The sequence below is a fragment of the Otolemur garnettii genome, unplaced genomic scaffold (assembly GCF_000181295.1).
Source record: "Otolemur garnettii isolate 467f Iridium unplaced genomic scaffold, OtoGar3 scaffold00214, whole genome shotgun sequence".
Classification (NCBI taxonomy): Eukaryota; Metazoa; Chordata; class Mammalia; order Primates; family Galagidae; genus Otolemur; species Otolemur garnettii.
Window position 1 is genome coordinate 1934440 of NW_003852609.1, and position 17536 is coordinate 1951975.

At 38.8% G+C, this 17536-nt stretch overlaps 1 pseudogene; it reads right to left on the bottom strand.

Moving 5' to 3' along the window:
• Positions 1 to 712: 712 nt before the first annotated feature.
• On the bottom strand, positions 713 to 1147 carry LOC100956975 (annotated as a pseudogene).
• Positions 1148 to 17536: the final 16389 nt, after the last annotated feature.

Genomic DNA, 17536 nt, shown 5'->3' on the forward strand with positions numbered 1-17536 from the left:
CAACCCAATCTCTTCACACAAATTAAAGACTTTCATGAAAGCAGCATCTCTTGACCTTTTGACTGTGTTTTCATCATTATCCCCATAAGGCTGGAATGCTGCCAGGATGGCAGGGAATACAAGCTATAAAGGTGATAGTAATGGTGGGAAGGTTAAGACTGTATATATGTATTTTTTTATAGTAAGTGATTGTGACTTAGGACTCAGAGAGTAGGAAAAAAAACCCCAAATACAAAGATCAAGGAAACAAAATGTAGAAGAGAAAGGGGAAGGAAATTCAAGCTATCCTGGAATTTTAGCAGTGAGAAAGTGTCAAATTTTCCTGAAGGGGGAACTCAATTATTACAAAAAGCTTTGCTTTGTCCAGAATCTGGGGACTGTCAAAATTGAGAAACCATGGACTCATATTTAAATGTTAGAAAGTAGAAACTTTAGGGTGGTGCCTGTGGCTCAAAGGAGTAGGGCGCTGGCCCCATATGCTGGAGGCGGCGGGTTCAAATCCAACCCCGACCAAAAAAAAAAAAGAAAGAGAGTGGAAACTTTAAGTCAGTAGGGGTAAAGAGAAGTTTCTTTCTTTCTTTTTTTTTTTATTTGAAAAGGCATTTTCTTATTACTATTTTACTATATAACATATTAATGAATATACCAGATTGCATTCTCTCAAATGGCATATGAAGCACATTTCTCTCCAATTCCCTGGAAAACCTCAGTATCACCTGTCCTTTGGAGGATTCAGTTTCTTATGACGAGTGTGATACTGTCCACGAGGATACCAACCATGCTTAGTAGTAAAGAACATTTTGCTAAGTTGTTCTATCATGGGTCCTTGTTCAAGCCGTTCACTTGTTTTTGCTAATCTGGTTTTCAGCACTTGATCATGTGTTTCTTCATTATTACCCACAGAATCTGGCAGAGGAATAGGTTTTGTGTGTTCATATGGAATGTCCGCAGAAGGGTGGTAGCATGCTATTGTCCTGCCATCAGATGTCAAAGCAAACTCTACTTTGCAATTACAGTCATCTGGTAGAGAAGAATATGTAGATTTATGACAAACACAATATAAAGCTCCATTTTGGATTGGAAATAAACCTTTCAAGAAACTTCTCTTTGATATTACCCATTTTACTGCTGTTCCAGCCACGATGTATCAAGATACTTATGAAAAAAGATGTTTTGAAGAAACACTGCTTTTAAAATCTGCTTCTAAGAAAAATCAGTTTTCATCCCTTGACAGCGCCTCACTGTAAGCCCGCCATCTTGCTTCGATCCAGGTCCTCGGAGACCGAGAAGTTTCATTTTTGAAGTGGACACCGAGATGTAACAAATACCATTATAAAAAAATAAGAAAGTGATATAAGCATGCTTCCTTGAAAGTTAAAAAGCAATTCTATTTACGTGTCTCACATATCACGAAAGGCTCATCATTGTTTATGGCCAAAAGAATCTTTGCTCCCAAGGTTTTGCTCACCTGCTTGGAATCCTGTCATCTCAGACTGAGAGACTTAAACTCCAGTAGGCTGCTGGGAATACCTCAGGTGCACAAAGACCAGGTATGTTGATTGAAAGGGGTTTTATTTTATAAAGCCTGTTTCTTTTCTTTGTTTCTAGCGTTTGCTTGCAGAAATTATCAGCAGAGGGAATGTGTGTGAGGCCAGGGCGGGGGTCTTCCACCTTGCCAGTTAGTTGAACAGGTCTTTACAGAGTTCTGAATTCCATGCAAGGCAGTCCCAGGGCGGTTGGGTGCTGGGAGTACAGTGAAGAATAAACTCCAGGTGGTCCCTTATGTGGTCCTGCCGAAAGTCGTGCTTCCATGGCTGGGTATTGGATGAAATGTCAACAGTTGCCAATAGCCTTTTGTCTCCCCCAGTGTTATTTCTTAGTTTGTCTGTAATATTGGGTAGGGTATGTAAGCTGTCTCTATGTGTCTCCCCAAATTGTTGTGCTGGGTCAAATGCCTTCTAATGAGCAGGAACTAAATTTACAAAGCACACAGGTGATATTTCAAAGAAGTGTTCCCTTCAGTAACATGTTTAAATACAAAGTCTGCCTTAGACAGGTCCTCAGGAGCCTTCTTGGCTGGGTCTCCCCTTTCTTGGCTGGGTCTCCCCTTTCTTGGCTCCATTCTTGCCTCCGTGCTGCTCAGGATCCCCAGGTGAATGGAATAGAAGTCATGATGGCAAAGATTGTTAATCTTTTTGTTCCAGATCAAATGCTCTTGGCCATTGAGTTTTGTGCTTTCTGTTCATTTACTATTATGTTTGTTGCAGATTTTTTCAAAAACACTTTTTATTTGCTTAGATTACTAAATTGTTTTCAATCATGAATAGATGCTAAATTTTATGGGCAGTTTTGCATGTGAAGATGATCATGGCATATTTTTTTTTTATCTGTTAATGTCATTATTGTATTATATTATCCTTCTCAAAATTTATTGGTGCATCCAGTTTGCTGATATCTTGATCAGGATTTTGCATCAGTGTTCATGAAAATTACTTTGTAATTTTCTTTTCTCAAACTGTCCTTGGTTTGTGGTGACTTATTACAGCTTTATAAAATGGAAAGAGTTATTGCTTTTTCTATTCATAATAATAAATTTATTCTAAATCTGTTATTTTCTACTATTTTTTTCCAAATCTACTATTTCTTTTTTATTTATTTTTTAAATGATATTTACTTTGTGGGAAGATTTTAAACTATGGGCTCGGCGCCTGTGGCTCAACCAGCTAAGGCGCCAGCCACGTACACCTAAGGTGGCGGGTTCGAATCCCCAGCCCGGACCCGCCAAACAACAATGACGGCTGCAACCAAAAGATAGCCGGGCGTTGTGGCGGGCGCCTGTGGTCCCAGCTACTTGGGAGGTGGAGGCAGGAGACTCGCTTGAGCCCAGGAGTTGGAGGTTGCTGTGAGCTGTGATGCCACGGCACTCTACCCAGGGGGACAGCTTGAGGCTCTGTCTCAAAAAAAAAAAAAAAAAAAAAAAAAGATTTTAAACTATGGATTCAACTTTTATAATTTTCATAAAATTATTCCCCTCTTTTAAAAGATCAATTTGGATTTTAAATAATAAAAAATTAGTTTCTTTATGGATGCCCTATATATATACACACATAATTTTGTTTAATAAATGTGAACATCCTACAGCTTTTTATTCCCTGTCACTTTGGTTCACCTCTCCTGAGCCCTGCTCACCTTTCCTTGTTCACTGCCCACAGTTCTCAGCCTCCACCGGGTAACCCAGGTGGCAGCCCTGGGTGTATTCTGTCAAATTATCCTCCATGCACATGTCATCGTCCAATGACAATTTGCCATTGTTTACTCCACCAGAACTGGTTCAGATTATATAGACTTGTGTCCTTCATTCAGTAATGCCTAGTGAAACTCCCTCTCAGCCAGCTGATACTGCACTAATTCATTCTTTTAAGGGTTATAAAAATCTCCTTTTGTGTGGGTATACATAATTTATTTGCCCTGCTGATAGGTACTGTTTTCAGTTTGCCACTACAAACAAGGATACAATAAATATCCTTGTAAATATGTTCTCTCTACTGGTGGTTTTATGTTTATGGATTTCCAGGAGTGGAATTGAAGGACAGAAAGGTATAAGATATTTATTAAATTTTAATAGACATTATCAGATTGCTTTCCAAAAAGGCTGTGACAATTTGCATTTCTACCAGGAGTGTATGACAGTAACTTCTTCGCTGAATCTCATGGTCACTTGATGTTTTCAACTTTTTGGCATATAATGAGAATAACATGGCATCTTATTGTTGTATAAATTTGCATTTTTCTGATCATAATTAATTTACATATATATATATATATATATATTTATTTTTGCAGTTTTTGGCCGGGGCTGGGTTTGATCCCGCCACTTCTGGCATCTGGGGCCTGTACCACCCTACTCCTTTGAGCCACAGGTGCCACCCAATATGTATATTTTTTGAGACAGGTTCTCACTCTGTTGCTTGGGCTAGAGTGCAGTGGCATCATCATAGTTCACGGTAAGATAAAGCTTCTGGGTTCAAGTGATCCTCCTGCCTCAACCTCCTAAGTAGCTGGGACTATAAGTGCCTACTATTATACGGGGCTAATTTTTGTATTTTTTGTAGAAAAAGGGTTTTGTTCTTGCTCAGGCTGGTCTCAAACTCCTAGCCTCAAGTGATCCTTCCACTTTGACCTCCTAAATTGCAAAGAGTACAGGCATGAGCCAGCATGCCTGGCAATTTAAATAATTTTTCTATTTAGCTTAGCTCTCCCCTGAATTATCTATTTACTATCTTTTGCATATTTTTTTTGAGCTGTTTTCCTCCTCCCCAATTTATAAATGCTCTTTTTATATTATAAATGTTAGTCTTTGGCTTGTAATGTGTGTCATAGTAATAAATTTATTCTAAATCTGTTATTTTCTACTATTTTTTCCCAAATCTATTATTTATTTTTCTTTCTTTCTTTCTTTTTTTTTTTTTTATTATTATTGGGGATTCATTGAGGGTACAAGAAACCAGGTTACACTGATTGCATTTGTTAGATAAAGTTCCTCTTACAATTGTGTCTTGCCGCTAAAAGCTGTGTCACACACCAAGACCCCACTTCCTCCCTTCTTCCCTCTCTCTGCTCTTCCTTTCCCCCAAACCCTCTCCCTCCTTCTCTCTCTCTTTGATCTCTCCTTCCCCTACCCTCCACCATGTACTAGGTCATTAATTTTCCTCATATCAAAATTGAATACATAGGATTCATGCTTCTCCATTCTTGTGATGCTTTGCTAAGAATAACGTGTTCTACTTCCATCCAGGTTAATACAAAGGCTGTAAAGTCTCCACCTTTTTTTTTTTTTTTTTGGCAACGAAGTGTTAAGCAATAGTAATAATAATAATGCAAAGAAAGTAACATTCACATTGTCAAATAAGAGTATGACTATAATAGAATGCTTTGACTCTGAGGTTCAGTATAGAGTCATCAATTAACTTCTTATTATTTTTTTCCCCAAAGTCTCAAAAAATAGACAACTAATATTTATAAATAAAAATAAAAGATAATTTCAAAAAACTGGTCATGCCAAATCTTATAGACAATAGAAAAAGAAGAAATACTTCAAAATCATTCTGCTTAATCTGGATATACTTGATACTAAAACTGGAAAAAACATAATATTATAAGAGAAAATTACAAACATAATTCACTTTTAAATGAGGATGTAGTATCCTATATCCTAAACAACATATTAACAAGTAAAAATTAATGTTTAAGTGATGTACTTTAGTCAAAAGTGAATCCAATTTATGTGAGAATTAGTCACTATTTTCTTTTTTTTTTCTTGTCTGTGCCCTCACTCCCTCCCTCCTTCTCTGCTCAGCCCTTCCCCATGCCCCACATGTCATTAATTGTCATTAATTGTCCTCATATCAAAGTTGAATACATAGGATTCAGACTTCTCCATTCCTGTGATGCTTCACTAAGGATAATGTGTTCCACCTCCATCTAGGTTAGTACAAATGCTGCGAGATCTCCATTTTTTAAATAGCTGAATAATATTCCATGGTATACAGATACCACAGCTTGCCAATCCATTCCAGGGTTGAAGGGCATTTAGACTGTTTCCACATTTTAGTGATTGTAAATTGGGCTGTAATAAACAGCCTAGTACAAGTATCTTTATAATAAAAGGGTTTTTTTCCTTCTGGGTAGATGCCCAGTAATGGGATAGCAGGATCAAATGGGAGGTCTAGGTTGAATTCTTGGAGTTTTCTCCATACTTCCTTCAAAAAAGATGGAATTATTTTGCAGTCCCACCAGCAGTATAAAAGTGTTCCTTTCTCTCCACATCCATGCCAGCATCTGCAGTTTTGAGATTTTGCGATATAGGCCATTCTTGCTAGGGTTAGATGATATCTCAGGGTGGTTTTAATTTGCATTTCTCTAATAATTAGGGATGATGAGCATTTTTTTCATGTATTTAACAGCCATTCGTCTATCTTCTTTAGAAAAGGCTCTCTTCATCAAGTCTCTATCTTTTTAATGGCTGAATAATATTCCATGGTATACATATACCACAGCTTGTCAAATATATTATTTCTTACTTTTTTTTTTAAACAGAGACTCACTTGTTGCCTTTGGCAGAGTGCCATGGCATCATAGCTCATAGCAACCTAACTCTTGGGCTCAAGCAATCCTCTTGCCTCAGTTTTTCATTTTTAGTAGAGAAGTGGTCTCACTCTTGCTCAGGCTGATCTCAAACTTGTGAGTTCAACCAACCCACCCATCCTGGCCTCCCACAGTGCTAGGATTACAGGTGTGAGCCACTGTGCCCAGCCTATTTCTGACTTTTTTAAAGCAAGTTACTTTTATTTTTTAATTTTTAAAAATAATTTGCTGTGACTATTCTCTCCACAAATGTCTAAAAGTTTTTGCATGGATAATATGTTTATCTTTTATTTCCAAGCTTCTTCTGCTGTTCTATTTGAGTTTTGAAGGTTTTCATCAACTTTAGGATTATGTGTAATCTGCTAAATCATTGTAAGATTTTTATTATTTTTTCAAATAGTGGAACCTCCATAGTTGACCACCTCCCTACCCTGACAACCTACTTAAGTTGACCTAATTTTTATAGACCAGACACACACCACATGTATGTATCAGTACAGTAGGCCTGGTGCCTTATGTTGATCATTTCTGTGTGTGGCCAGTTTGTTACAGTCCTTTGCGTGGTCAATTTATAGAGGTTATACTGTATTTAAGTCTAATCAACCTGGAATTGACTTGTGCATATGGTTTAAGATGGAGCTATAACATTTTTATGATCTATTTTTCTATGTCTATACCAATATTTGATTGATTTGGATATTGGTAAAATGTGCCATTATCTAATAAGGCAAGTTGCCTTATTATTCTTTTTTTTTTCATATTTCTTAGCTTTTTTGCCATATGTGTGTTCAAGTTGTGTTATACAATTAGAAATTATTTTGTTATTTGATTCAAAGCTACATTAAATGTATATATTAATTACTAGAGATTGAATGACTTTATATTACAAATGTTATGCAAAACATAGGGAGTGACTAAGCACACAGACACAGGAGCTCAGCCACCTGGGCTGAGTCCTGGCTGGGTCATCAGTGGTGCTGTGTGTGACCTTGAGCTTCGAAGCACTGGCATGCACAGACTCTGAGAGCCAAGTTAGAGACGAGTATTGTCCTTTACTTTATTATTTGGCAAGTTTTCACACCAGAGAATATCTCTCTTCTACTTAGCTATTCTTTTCGATGATTAGCGTCAGCGTGTGCAGACGCTAAATGTGTTTGTGCCTAAGAAGATAATGATGGAATTCAGAAAGGATGGGGCTCTCTGAAAGAAGGGTCATTAAACCCAATTATGGGAGTTATTTGGAGCTGCCAGTTTGAATTTGAAAAGGTTTATGGTTTGCCAGTGCCTAGAAGCAGCTCCTCAAATCATAAGCAGGCGCTTGGTGGGCACCCTAGGAGTTGCTGCAAGGTTTGAGACCAGGATGGCTAAGAATCTGCCTCTGGCTGTGGGAGACTGCTGCTTGGCAGGTTTTGTGGTGATAATTAGCAAAGCATCCCCTGAGCCACTGGGGTACTCATACTAAGTGAGGGGTGCTCACTCTAAGATTCGCAGTTTGGATACTAGATAGGGAAGTAAAGGAATTAAGCTTTATGATGGGGGAGATTCAGCACTAACAATGGCTGGTGAATCTATTTCAGGAGAATAGACTCATCCAATGACAACTGACTTAAGGAGTGAGGATGTTGTACCTGGAACTTGCACCATTTCTGGTGCAGACAACCAGTATCATTTCAGAATGACCTTTAGCCCAAGGGAGAATTTTACAGAGAGAAGGGAAACTGACAAGGAAGTCATTTCTCATCTCCAAAACCAGGGAAGGACTTGAGAGCTGCAGGACACCCTCAGAATCCACATGCAGATGAAAAAACTAAAGTTCAGAGAGGTGACAGGGCTGGCCCAAGATCATACAGCTTATTTAATGTCAGAGCTGGAATTTAGGTTGGGTCTTCTCATTCAAAGACCTGTGCTTTTCTCATGATCCCATAGACACTACTCTTGAAGAATTTTGGTCATAATCATAGTGGCATTGTTGAAAGCTTACTATGTGCCAGGAACTCTTCCAAGCACTGTAGCATGAAATGGCATATTTCATCACACATGAATCTATGAGGTTGAATCTACTATTTTCTCTATTTACCAGAGGAGGGAACTGAGGTATAGAGAAATTAAATACCTCATCCAAGGCCACATGGTTGAAAATGGTCAAGTTTAGATTGTAATTCAACATAGCTCTGAAAACATACCTTATGCTACACAGAATTTTGTAGTTCTCTGCCTCTCTTCCTCTATTTGATTTATATTCTTTGTAACCTACAGTTCATTGGTACATATATTTATTATGTTTGTTTATCCCCCACCCATTCTTAAAGAATTCCATTTTTACAGTGACAGCACTACAGTGATTTTCTTTGAATAAAGTTAGTTGCCAGAGGAATTGTCCCTGGGCCAAGACTTATTTATTGATGGAGTAATTGACCTTATGCAATAAATTTATGGATGTTCTGGACTACAAAAACCAGGCCAACAGAAAGGAAGTGTTGGAGAGAAGAGACAAGGTGAAGAAACTGAGACTTCCTGGAATTTGCAATCAATCTCACATGTACCTGCTGGGCTTCTGGTATTTCTCTCAGACTCTTCTTGTTTATTTCAGATTAAGCAGGGTTGCTGAGGGTGCCCCTCTGTAATGGGGCTGGCTCTCTCTCAAGTGTTAGGGGGAAAGGCTGGGCCTAGGGGCTCATGCTTGTAATCCTAGTACTTTGGGAGGCTGAGGTAGGTGGATTGCTTGAGCTCAGGAGTTCAAGACAGCCTGAGCAAGGGCAAGATCCTGTCTCTAGTTAGAAAATAGAAAAACTAGTGGGGCATTGTAGCAGGCATCTGTAGCCCCAGCTACTTGGGAGGCTGAGACAGGAGGATCACTTGAGCCCAATAGTTTGAGGTTGCTGTGAGCTATGATGTCATAAAAAAAAAAGTAGTGTTGTTTCTGTACGATATAGTAATGGTACATACAAGTCATTATCCATTTGTTCAAAGGTGGAATGTACACCTCCCAGAGAAAACTATGAAAACTATGCGTGTTGGGTGATTATAATGTGTCTGTTGGTCCAATTGTAGCAAAGGTACCTCTCTGGTGAGGGATGTTGATAGTGGGGGAGGCTATACATGTGTGGGGGTGGGAGCATATGAGATATCTCTGTACCTTCAGCTCAATTTTGTTATGAACTTAAAGTGTCTCTTAAAAAATAAAATTTTAGGGGTGGTGCTGGCCCCATGTGCCGGAGGTGGTGGGTTCAAACCCAGCCTTGGCCAAAAACTGAAAAAAATAAAATAAAATACAAATAAATAAATAAAAATTTAAAACAAACCCAACAACAACAATAATACAACAAACACCCAATGTCAATTGAAATTTTTCCATTCTCTGTTGGCATGCTCACATTATTGAAGAGATTCAGGGATTTTTTTTCCTTTAGTGGACTCAACAAATATTTTCAAGCCTTTATTCTGTGCATGAGTGATGCCATGGACTGCGGAGGACTCACACGCATTAACCGTAGTCTGTGTTCATATCCTTAAGGAGGCAAACACATATTAACTTTGGCATAAAATTGATTTTAAGTATCACACTAGATTCTATATTCTGTTAAATCAAAATACAAAGGGAAGGCAAGAGAGGGAAAGGGGAATTTCGTTGGGACGCACCTGGAAAGCCATTTAGTGTGACGGATTAATTAAAAAAACATGATTTTTGAATAGCCAGGTTTGTGGGAATTAGGGGGACAGAATAGAGGATACAGCTGTGGTTTTATCCAGGAGTCAGGAAAATTGGGTTCTAGCTCCGTCTCTATAATCCTTACCAAACATGTGACTTTAGATAAGTGACTCAAGCTCTCTGAGACTCTTTCTTTAGCTGTAATGTTGGGCTACTAAAAAATAGCTACCTGAAAGGTTTGTTGGGAGGATTTCAGCTCTAAAGTACCTCTTGAGAGATGTGTTGGGAGGATTTTAGCTCAGTATCTGGTACATTGAAAGTTCTCAGTAAATTCTCAAAATAAAGTGTGTGTGTGTGTGTGTGTGTGTGTGTTTACATATGTGTATGTCTGTATGTGCTCATGCAGGTATTAAAAGAGTGTTGGTTGGGCTGGGTGCGGTGGCTCATGCCTGTAATCCCAGGCACTCTGGGAAGCCAAGGCAGGTGGATTGCCTGAGCTCATGGGTTCGAGACCAGCCTGAGCAAGAGCGAGACCCCGTCTCCAAAAATAGCTGGGCATTGTGGTGGGCGCCTGTAGTCCCAGCTACTTGGGAGGCTGGACTAGAGACTCACTTGAGCCCAAGAGTTGAAAGTCACTGTGAGTTATGACGCCATGACACTCTACTGAGGGTGACAAAGCGAGACTCTGTCTCCATAATGAATAAATAAATAAGCAAGTATTGGCTGGTTGGGGAAATCGAGAAGCAGAGAGGTGGGACAGCTGTGGGTACTGTGTATGGGTGGGTGGTCCTGACAAAATTGGGGAGGAAGATGCGATGGAGCTAATGATGAGAAAGCTGTGTAAGAATCCAAAGTGGAAACTGACAGATTCTACTCTCTTGGAAATGAGGAGCCAACAATGTCTTTGATCTGATCATTAGAAAGTCCCCTCAGGTATTGGAAGAAAGGACCAGACCCTGTTCTCAAAGACTCAAGTTCTAATTTAGTCTCTATTCTGTGCAACAGACTCTGCCCTTCCCTGAAGTGTTCCTCAATCCCTTTTTTTTAAAGGCCCTTCTTCCCATTTGTTTTAAACCCTGGAGGACAAAGGTGACTGAACTTTAACAGCAACAAAAAAGCCCCAGATGATTTCTCACCCAGTTCCATACTCCGAACCAGCTTTCCTAAGTTTGCTAGTACAAACTCCAAAAAGTAATGGGGTTAGGGGAGAGGTTTACAAGGTCAGCAGAAACAGCAAACCACAAGAGACTTGATTCACTTCCATGGAACTGGCTTTTCTTCCCTGGTACAATGTGCTGTAAAATTGTAAATAAATCACTGGAACTAATAAATCAATCACAGAGGGACCTTCCTGCTGCCAGCCCATCCTCTAGAGAATGAAATCCTGAGGGCAGATTTAGGGAATTGAAATCAGAATCTGTACAGTTGCCAAGTGCCCTGCCTTGGCCTGCCAAGTTAAATGTGAACTTTTGTGAACTTTCTTTGCAGCAGTTAGAATCAGCTTCTTTTGTGCAAAGCAATTCCAATTTATAGCTTTATTGAATATAGAGTTTTTAGGGAAATATACCAGGCAAGTGCATTTATTTGGCCCATGAAGCTTAATTGCCAATGTTAAATCTATAGCCCTGGCAAACTTCTCTGATTAAAAAGCTGCTGGGAGTGCAATCTGGGGCCACTCTGCTTTATTACTGTTCTGAAGAAAGTCTAAGCATTCAGCCTATCGTGGGAGTTCAGAGCACAAGTCAATGATTAATGGCATGATTGCATTTGTTTTCTTTCTGAATTAACCCATGTGACCCATGGCATTTGCACCTCGTGTTAACCATTAGACACATAAATGAGCCCTGTATTTATTTGGGTGGTGGTGTTTCAATGCTCTTGTTTGACTTTATCGTGAGAGAGTGAACTGTGCCATCAGCAGGTCTTTTCGAAGAGAGAGGAGCAGGGGTCCTGCCTTCTGTCCTCTGGAGTGACCATGAAGCTCTGTGAGCCTCTGTTTGCTCCCTTACAAAGCCTGGTGCCAGCACAGACTTTCAGTGTTTGATATAAAAGTCCCTTTGATGGTGTGGTGACCGCGGGGTCTTGGTGGCTTGAGGGGCCCATTGCTAACCACATCTAGATCCAGCAAGGCCTGATTTGCACTTCTCATGACTCCAGGCATCATTTTTTTTCAAATGTCTACTTTTCTTATAGCAAATATTATGTATTTTTTTACTCTTTGAACTCTTTGCATAACCAGTAGAGGTAGGGGGAGGAGCAGTCTATAGAAGTACACTTGCCAAGTGATTAGTTTGAGATTAAAGTCAGCTCGGGTTGGAGCAAGAAGATAAAAACTCTGATTATCAGTTTCTCTGGAACTCCTTTTCCTGCCAGAAACAATGTCCAGTCCAGCCCTCTCCCTCCTGATCGCATTTTTTTTTTTTTTTGGCCATACAAAGTCATATTTATTTTATTTTTTTAATTAAAAAAATTTTTTTATTAAATCATAACTTTGTACATTGATGCATTTATGGGGTTCAGGGTACTGCTTCAATATACAATGTGAAATACTTTGAGCTAAGTAACATATACATATACATATAACAATTATACTCATTTCTTAATAGTTTTGAAATGTACCATTGCATCATGCACAATAGGTGAGGTCCCTCTGAATACCCTCCCTCTTCTCATATCCTCCCTTCCCTCCCCTCTCTCTTCTTCTCTTCTACTTTCTGGACTTAACTTATTTTGCCATTTGTATGAGTGTGTAGGTGGTTATATATTGATTTCATAGTAGTATTGAGTACATTGGATACTTTTTTCCCCCTTCTTGAGATACTTTCCTAAGAAGAATATGTTCCAGCTCCATCCAGGTAAACATAAAAGATGTGAAGTCACCATCTTTTTATGGCTGGATAGTATTCCATGGTGTACATATACCACAATTTATTAATCCATTCATGGGTTGATGGGTACTTGGGCTGTTTCCATGTCTTGGCTATTATGAATTGGGCTTTGATAAACATTCTGGTGCAAATGTCTGTTGTAAAATCATTTTTGATCAGCTGGGTAGATACCTAGTAGAGGTATTGCAGGATCAAATGGTAGGTCTACTTTTAGTTCCTTGAATGTTCTCCAAACTTCTTTCCAAAAAGGTTGCATTAGCTTGCATTCCCACCAGCAGTGTAGAAGCGTTCCCTTCTCTCTGCACCCTCACCAACATCTGTGGTTTTGGGATTTTGTGATGTGGGCTAATCTTACTGGAGTTAGATGATATCTTAAAGCAGTTTTGATTTGCATTTCTCTGATGATTAAGGATGATGAGCATTTTTTCATGTGTTCTTAGGCCATGCACCTGTCTTCATCAGAGAAGTTTCTGTTCAAGTCTCTTGCCCACATAGAAATGGGGTAATTTATTCTTTTCTTAATGATTAGTTTGAGTTCCCAATTGCTTTTGTTGCATCACCTGAAATTGTATTTTTTTTTCTTAACTGGTTCTAATGTCATGGGAGGAAGGGAAGGAAGGGAGGCCTGTTTGGTTCATAATTGTCTGGTTTTGGAAAGAATCACTTAATGGAAATTGGGTGGGGAATCAGGATTGTGATTCCTGTGTGTGGGAATTAGGTTTAAAGACTTTGTTTCATTGTTTCAATTTGTTTTAAAATCTCAAGTTTTTTTTGAGATTACAATAACATTAACCAAGAATGTGGCTTTTAAGAGTGACTATTGAAAAGGAGCCTGTCTTAGCCCATTCAGGCTGCTATGTATTAACAGAATGACACACCAGGCGGCTCATAAACAATGAAAATGTATTTCTGACAGTTTTGGAAGCTGAGAAGTCCAAGATCAAGGCACCAGCAGGTTCCATGTCTGATGAGGGTCAGTGTTCCAGTGCAAGATGGCCATCTTCACTCTGTGTCCTCACATGGTAGAAGGGGGATAAGGGCACTAATCCCAAACATGGGGGCTCCACCCTCATGATATAATCACCTTCCAAAGTCCCCTACTTCTAAATATAATCACACTGGGGGATTATATTTAGGGGTTTCAACATATGAATTTAAAGGAGACACAAATATTCATCTTATCACATTTTGTACCTTAGAATTCATGTCCTTCTGTCATGCAAAATATCTTGATTTCATCCCAACAGTTCCCAAAGTCCTAACTCAAGGGCATCCAAATGGCAGCCCGGGATGGCTATGGATACAGTCCAACACAAAATTGTAAACTTATTTAAAACGTTATGAGATTTTTTTGGTGGTACTTGATTGTATGGTTCTTGATTGTGAACTTTTTGGAGGACAGAGTCATGTTGCAATGTCGCATAAAATAAATGTACGCACCATCTCACTATGTGTGGCTTCAGTTTTACAGAGGTGTGTCGCTCCCAGTGTGTTAGCTTCCAAACTCAGACAGTAGAATTGACACCATCAGACGTTACATGTGCTGATGGTGACTTTGCAAGGCAATGATTATCAATAATATTTTAAGCTACCATTGCAATATTAGGTTTTAATGTTATTTAGAAGTCTGGGGTTAATCATGCTTGTGGTCCCCCCCCCCACATGGTATTTGGAAATAAACATTTCTCTTATTTTAAAAAGAAGAGTACAGTAAACATTCTTATTTGATTATTCAGGGCACTTCCACACCTTGGCGATGCCTCACACATCACACATGCTTTACAATTGGTCTTGGCCTCACCCTGCCTTGGCAGCTGAGATGTGGAAGGGCCCAAATCTTGCTTTCTATTTTCCTGTCAATTAATTTTCATACTAAAAGTGAATATAATCCCTTAATCTATTATTATTATTTTTTAATCCGAGCATGGCTTCTACAATGTCTCAAAAGAAAACAAAACCCAGAAAAAGAGAAATTACAGATGAAGGAAGATTCTTTAATGAAAAGTGGGCAGATGACTACTTTTTTGTTGAGGCAAATAGTGAAGCACACTCTGCTTAATTTGTAGGGAATTTCTTCAAGTTTTCAAAGACAATAATTTGAAAAGGAATTATATGCAAAAACATGCTGCCAATTTGATGCACATGAAGGATTGTGTTGTGAGGACAAAATAGTGAAATGAAAAAAGTTTTTCTTTCAAAAAAATTGTTTTAAAGTTATAACTCACATAGATTCCATTTAAGAGCTAGTTATGTGGTAGCATATTTAATAGTAAAAAAATCAAAACCATTTTTGATGGTGAGTTTATTGAGCAATATATGGAAAGCATGGCAGATATAACTTGCTCTGAAAAAAGGGGGAGATACGTATTTTGAAAATCACTTCATCTCACCAGACTATAACCAGGCTAATTGAAGAAACTGGAAAATCTATTGAAAGAAGTTTGGAAAGTAAAACTGCTAGTTTTATAAATTTTATGCATTGATGATGGTAACTTCACTGATGCTACAACTACAGCTCAACTTGCCATCGTGTCAGAGGTATGGACGATGAACACAACGTCACTGAACAAAGGGCTTCTTTAGTGCCGTTAAAAGACAAAACTAAATCAAGAAGCAGTGAAAAATATATTAAAGCTATTTTTTTCCATTGTCAACACATCTATTATAGTTATTGATGATACCCCAGCAATGGTAGGTAAAAGAGAGGAATTCGTAAAATTAATAGAAGACAATGCAATTGCCTCCCCAAACTCATGTCTGATGAAGTATCCACGTATAGTACATCAGGGAAATTTATGAGCAAAAGCTTTAAAGATGGATAACATCATGCAAATCATCATCAAGACTGAATTTCCTCTGGGCCAAGGGATTGAATCATTGCCAATTCCAGGAATTAAAAATATTGATACTGACTATGATGACATCATTTACTTTTCAGAAGATGGCTAAGTTGAGGCCAAATGTTAAAAAGATTTTATGATTTATGACATTATCAGTTGTTTGTGGTATCAAAAACCTAATTTTTGCCAGAACTGAATAATGCAAACTGTCTTACAGATTTAGTATTTTTAGTGGACTTAACTGCTCATTGAAATGAGTTAAAGGCATCAAAGTGAAAACCAACTTATCAATACAATGTTTCAAACCATAACAGTGTTCCAAATGAAACTGAATTTATGGCAAGCTCAAATTAAGGCAAACAATTTTATGCATTTCGACACATTGGCTAAACACAGTCCTGTGAACAGCAAAAAATAGGCAGCCTTGCTTTTCTACTTGATACAAGAATTCAAAAACAGGTTTCAAGATTTTTAGGCAAATAACATTTTGGTGCATTTGCAACTTAGTTTCAGTTGACATAAATATGTTACCTGCCAATTTTCAAATGAAATCACAGAGCTACAATTTGACATTCAACTCAAAGAAAAAATTGATCATTTCCTTTTACTGAACTTTTGTAGGTCCTCTCTTCCCAGAGACAAATACCCCTCGCTTCACAATCATGCCTTATTCATGTCATTGCTTTTTGGCAGCACCCACATTTGCTAGCAACTATTTTCAAGAATGAAACACAGTAAGAGTAAAATTAGATCCAAAACATCTGCTGGGCACCTTGAGAACTCCCTGAGAATTCCCACTCTTCCATCAAACCAGATACTGATGCATTAATTTCTTAAACACAGTGTCAAATATCCCCAGTTTTATGTTGCCCATCTTTCTTTTACTTTTATAATAAGAAAACCCAAAGTCATTTTATTATTTAGATAGTGCATTTTCTATATTAGTGAGTGCAAACATGAGACCTGCTGGAAGATTTTAAAAGACAGAACAGGCCATTACATAATTCGGATTATTACGTGAGGACTTTGTTGCTTATCTATGGTGGCAGATATCATGAAAATTACGCAGGAGATTTTTTTTTGCTCATTAGCTTTCGTTAGTGTGTGTTTATCATTTGACCCAAGGCAGCTCTTCTTCCAATGTGGCCCAGAGAAGCCAAAAGGTTGGACACTCTTGTCCTAACTTGTTCCAGTATCATCTAGAAAATCTAAAGCCCAACGTCTTGTCTAAATATCTTCTAAATCAGATATGGATGAAATTCCTTTCTGGCTGTGACCCTGTGAACGCAAACATGTTGTGTACTTCCCAAACACGACGTGGGACAGGGTGGACATTGTCATTCCAAAGGGAGAAATAGGAAAGGAGAAGAGAGTGACAGGTCCCAGGTAAATAAAAAGCCCAATGGGATAAATAATATTAAACCTTATGGCTCGAGAATAACCCCCTTTGGGTGAAATGCTGCCTTCTGGGTCCCCTGAGGTTGGGGTCACCCTTCTGCAGCTCCCACAAGTTGGGGTCCCGGGCCTGTGACTCTCCCCAAGAGGGAACTCTGTGCATCTGTCTCGTGTGTCAAATCTATTCCTGGAAAGCCACAGTTGTATAACTAATTGCCCATTTCCCATCTGCCTGTGGATGTCTGGGCGTCATCTTATATCCAAACCAAACTCTTGACCTTGCCCAGTGCAAACTTGCCTCTTTCCTAGTTGTCCTATTTCAATAAGTGGCAGATTCAGCCTCTGTTGTTTGAGCCAGCTACCTAGGCATCATCTTGTTGCCTCTTTCTTACAAACTCCACATCCAACCATCAGCTCTGCCTTCAGAATATATTCTAATTCCAACTATTCACCTGTTACTGCTTGTGAGGCTGCCTTCCTGCTTCTAGCCCCCTCCATGTTTGCCTGGATTGTTGCAATAGCGTCTGCCTGGATTCCCTGCCCTATCCTTGCCCTTTTCCCCAAGGTCTCTTCTCTACAGCCAGAATGGTGGTTTTAAAAGATCAGTCTGAATATTCTTT